This window comes from Dipodomys spectabilis, unplaced genomic scaffold (assembly GCF_019054845.1).
Source record: "Dipodomys spectabilis isolate Male_0828 unplaced genomic scaffold, ASM1905484v1 ptg000032l, whole genome shotgun sequence".
NCBI lineage: Eukaryota > Metazoa > Chordata > Mammalia > Rodentia > Heteromyidae > Dipodomys > Dipodomys spectabilis.
Genome location: NW_024870709.1, coordinates 31,509,577 through 31,514,999, shown reverse-complemented (window position 1 = coordinate 31,514,999; position 5,423 = coordinate 31,509,577). Strand labels below are relative to the sequence as shown.

The window sequence follows — 5,423 nt, the reverse complement described above, 5'->3', positions numbered from 1 at the left end:
TGCTTGTATTTGCTAGCTACTCAGAAGGCTGAGATCTGAGAATTCCAGTTTCAAGCCAGCACAAGCAGGAAAGTCCAGGAAACTTACCTTCAATTAACCACTGTCGAAATTAGCATTGTGGCTCAAAGTGGCAGAGCACTAGCCTTGAGCAAAGAGCTCAGGGACAGAACCCAGGGCCTGAGTTCAAGCCCCATGAACAACAACAACAAATAATAATACCTCTGTTTTTTAGATCAAATCTTGTCAAAGTAAGATAACAGCTTCAGGCTCTCTGCTCCTGCCAGCTCCTGGGGTTCCTGAGTCGCGAGGGTGATGGCCGGAGTGAACAGATTTGTTGGCATCGGGATCCTGGTCACCAGGACTGCCTTCAACTCCAAGAAAGTGGACATTGTGGCCATCAATGACCCATTCATCGACCTGGACCCACATGGTGTACATGTTCCAGTACGTCTCCACCCACTGCAAGTTCAAGGGCACGGCCAATGCTGGGAACCGCAAACTGGTCATCAGCGGGAAGGCCATCACCTCACCAAGGCGTGAGACCCTGCCAACATCAAAAGGGGCGATCCTGGGGCCGAGTACGGGGCGGAGTCCACGGGCGTCTTCACCACCGAGGAGAAGGCCAGGGCGCACCTGCAGGGCGGCACCACGCACGTCATCATCTCCACCCCATTGACCGACGCCCCGATGTTGGTGTTGGGGGGTGAACCCCAAGAAACATGACAACTCGCTCAAGATCTCCAGAGACGCGTCCTGCACCACCAACTGCCTGGCGCCGCGGGTCAAGGTCATCCATGCCAAGGTCATCCACGACAACTTCAGCATCGTCGAGGGCCTCCTAACCACCGTGCATGCAGAAGACAGCCCGTCCAGCGAGCTGTGGCGTGATGGGCGAGGGTGCAGCCCAGAGCCCCACCGCCGAGTCTACTGATGCAGCCAAGGTCGTGGGCAAGGTCATCAGCTCAACGGCAACCAGCTGACCGGCATGGCCTTCCACATGCCCACACCCAACGTGCCCGTGGTGGACCTCACCTGCCGCTAAATACGACCACATCAAGAAGGGGGTGAAGCAGGCACCCGGCCCCCTCAAGGGCATCTTGAGGTACACCGAGAAACAGATGAGTCTCCTGCCACCTCAGCAGTGACTCCCACTCTCCCACGCGGGCACCAGCATCAACAACCACTTCGTTGAGCTCATCTCCTGGTACCACAACGAATATGGCTACAGCCACTGCATGGTTGATCTGATGGTTCACATGGCCTCCAAGGAGTAGGAGCTCTCCATGAGACCCCGGGGACCCCCCCAACCAGTCCCCCCATTTCTATCCTGGACCTCCATTTCTATTCCAGACCACCCTCCCTTACCCCCCGCCCCCCACCGCAAGAGAGAGACTCAGAGCCCTGATATGCCCACCACCGCACCACTAAGAAAGTTCACTGCACCCCAAGGGAAAAAAAATGACAGCCTCACTGTCTACTTCTTTGCTACAGGCATTTGTATCATTCTGGATTCTTCATTCGCGTTCCCCAGTGGACCAAAGGAGAGTGCACTGGATTTAGCATGCCTAGTTGATTCACTTCCAAGAAAAATCTTCAATTTTCTATTTGTAGGGTTTGCCCTGTTTTCAAACTGGGATAACTACTTTGTACCCCATCTACCTATATTCACCCTTGTCTTCCTTTGAAACAAAATTCCACCAGCAGCAGTAACATACCTGAGGAAATGTCACTCTATTCTCCAGTGTATTTCTATCAATGTCAAAATGAAACACAAATGCTTTAACACACTAGGTTCTGGCTTCTTTGGAGAGCAAGACATTTGATGAAATATTCCATCTTGGGCTCTCTTTCTTCTCTTTTGACCACGGTTAATCTTTCTTTCTCATCTTGTCTTTTTATTTATTCCATAAATATTTCTGGTATGCTATGTTTACTAGATCCTATGCTAAATGGTGAAATCCATTCGAATGTCATTTTTATAATTCTCAAAGCTTGCTAAGAAAACACATTTGAATATTATTGAAGCCTCTAGCACACAAAACTGATCATTAAAATTCTTTCATTCTACTAAGTAAAGTATAATCACTTTTTTCTTTATAAATGCATTATTTTTAGGTAGTAAATACTAAGGCTTGATGAATTTATGGTACCTATATAACCAATCCTGTAAGCACTGGGATAATAAAACTACAGAACAGCTCCTTCATTCTGAAGGTATTCTCATGGTAATTTGCTGTTCTTGCTCTCCCCAGATAACTTCTGATCTGCTTATTGTTACTGTAGGTTTTATCTTTGCTACAATTGCATCTAATTATCATCAACTATATTATGTGTTATTTTATTAATTTAGACTTTGGGGAACACTATATTTGAGTAATATTCCACAGTATAGTTATGTCACAAAATCTTCTTCCATTGCCCAATTAATATTTGACTTATTTCTTTTTTTATTTGAGTTATTTCTAATTTTTGTCCTCTATGAAAAATCTTGCTATGATCATAGCTGCACATAATTTTACATGGATGTTTTCATTTTTCTTAGGTGCACAATTAAGTGCTTGGCAAGAAAGGATATTGTTATACTGTTTTTAAAAGTGGCTGTAAGATTTGGTGCTTCTATCAGTAATATCTGAGTGTGCTATCAACACCTGATATTTTCAGGATTTTAAAACTAGCCATTCAAATGCTAAGAAGTGATATCTCATTATAGTTTTGACATCCATTTCTGTGATGATGAACTTCACGTTATGTGTTTATTGTGCATTTGTGTATTTCCTTTTGTGAAAGTCTCCTTCAAATGTTCAACCAGCTTTTCATTGTCTCTGTAACTGAGTTGTTAAGACTTCTTTGACATATTCTGAGGTAAGATTTTTGGTTGACTGAGTGCTTTGCAGGAATCATCATGTTTTATATTTTGTCTTTTGGTTCTGGTAACTATGGCTTTCAGACACTGAGTTTTAAATCTGATAAAGTTTATTTTATTATTTTTCTTTCTAAAATTTGTGAGGTTTGGTTGGGTATCAGTGGTTCATGCCTATAATCTTCACTAGTCATGAGGCTGAGATTTGCAACTTAAAATTCAAATCTAGCTGGGGCAGAAAAATCTATGAGACTCATCTCCAATTAACCAGCAAAAAGCTGGAAGTACAAATAGGATTCAAATGGCAGAGTGCCAAATTTGAGCAAAAAACCGAGCTTGAGAGGCTCTGAGTTCAATACCAGTACTGACAGGCAAAAACAGTAAGATTAATTTAAAGTAAAATAAAATTGGTGGTTTGTGGTTCTAATGGAAAAACTCATTGCCCTGACATAATGTTATAAATGTTGTCCATTATGGTTTCTTTTGCGTTTTAGTAGTTGTATTCTATGATTATGTTCATTTTAACTTGAATAAATGCTTAAAACTACAGGCTAATGTTAAATTTTTTATACAAATATCCAGGTATTCTTGTATCTGTCATTGAAAATAAAAAACAATTTTCCTATCAACAGTATATCTTTAGTCATTAGCCTGCTTTCATACCAGGAATATGTTGCTTTGATTATCTTTAACCATAAAGCCTTAAAATTAGTCAGCGTTGGTATCAAATTTTATTTTTGTTTTCCATAATTATTTAGACTACTCATGGTCTTGTAAACTTTGAAATAAACTATTTTCTTTATAAAATCTAATATCTTTTGAACCTAGGTTTACTTTGGAGAAAATTGACATTTGACATTACTGAACTCTGTAGTATGTCATACTCTGTTATGTATATCAATGTATCACTTTGATTCTATTTCAAGATATGCCCAGAATGATTTCTTTTCACTTCCCTGGCATGACCACCACTAAGGCTCCAACTGTCATCACTGCTCCGTTGGATTAATTCAGTGGCCTTCTAACTGACCTCTCAGCTTCAACTTTGTCCATTGTCCTTCCTTCTGTCCACTGAAAATAAATTTCAAGTTCAGCTTAGCATGTGTAATTAGCCCTTGAGAGTGATATGCATTTATCCAATATGTTGTTATTACGTTCATATCATGTTAAATATTTTTTCTAAAATCCAGAGGAACAACAGAGGAAAAGAAAATTGAAAACATTGGTAATCTTATGAAATCTAAGATTCCATGAGGCTTGTGGACTGAAATTTGCAGTTGCTCTGAATAATCTTTTTTTTTTCAATTTTACTTGGCACATAAGCCATGCTCTTAAACTGAGGCCTTTGCACTTGCCACTGCTAGTGCTTGAAACAACATAGTCCCAGGCAGCTGTACTATTTGTTCTTTCATAGGTACTAGGCATTATCCCCACAGAGTGCAACATAACCATTAGCCTTTCCCGCCAGCTTTTGTTCTACCCATCTTTCTGCTTTATTTTTCCATAAATCTATTACTTAACATCTGAAATAAATGTAATGTCTACTCCAACAGTATAAACTTTCCTCCGTCTCCTACAGTCAAACCACAGCCTCTCATGATGGCCTTCAAAACTACCATGATCTCAACTCCATTTCCCATAATCTTTTTTTCCTGTCTTCCTTAGCATGATAATATTCTGGGTAAGAATTTGAAAGGATATTTGAAGGATGTTCATGATTAAAAGGGACCTCTTTCTTTTAGGAGAGAAACATAAAGAGGCAATGCCCACGTACCTCTTTATATAAAATAATAAGTATATTGAAATGAACTCCAAGATATGGAAACAAAAGAACTCTTTTTAAAAAATATTTTTGAGGAAGTGGCACTGTAGTTCAAGTGGTAGAGCGCTCGCCTTGAGCTGAAGAGCTGAGGGACAGCGCCCAGGCCCAGAGTTCAAGCCCCACGACCGACAAAAAACAAACAAACAAACAAAAAAATATTTTTGATGATTCTGTTTTCTTAATGTATGGTGTATTCACATGTATAACTTTGGGATGAGGGTAGGAAGGGTACAGAACTCAGGAAAAAAGGGTGAAAAGTGTAGCTTTGGAGCTCAATGGACACTGATGGAAGTGAATTGTTAATTCCTCTGTACATCACCTTTATAATAACAAGAAAGTAAATTACAAACAAAAAGAAAGTAACAACAACAAAAGGGATCTCTGCCTACCAAAATGAGGACACATTGAGGGACACTGAACAAAGTTCAATCTGAGAGATCAGTTCGAAGGCCACTGAATCCAAGTTAGTGGTGATGACAGTTGGAGCCCTAGTGGTAGTGGTGCCTGAGAAGTGAAAAGAAATTATTCTGGATGTATTTTGAAACAGAGTCAAAGTGATATGTTCATATTGGATTTGGGGTTTGAGAAGAAGAGGAGGCAGGACTGTCTTTGGTACATTTATCTTAGCTACTGGAAGGACAACATTCATTTTGCCAGGTAGAGAATATATTGTAAAGCAAGATGAGTTTAAGATGCAAAGATTTAATTTGAATATCCATTTGAGATGCTTAATGGATACCC

At 40.4% G+C, this 5,423-nt stretch overlaps 1 pseudogene; it reads left to right on the top strand.

The window, feature by feature from the left end:
* Window positions 1-306: 306 nt before the first annotated feature.
* LOC122105590 lies at window positions 307-1,298 on the top strand (annotated as a pseudogene).
* The last annotated feature ends 4,125 nt before the right edge of the window (window positions 1,299-5,423 follow it).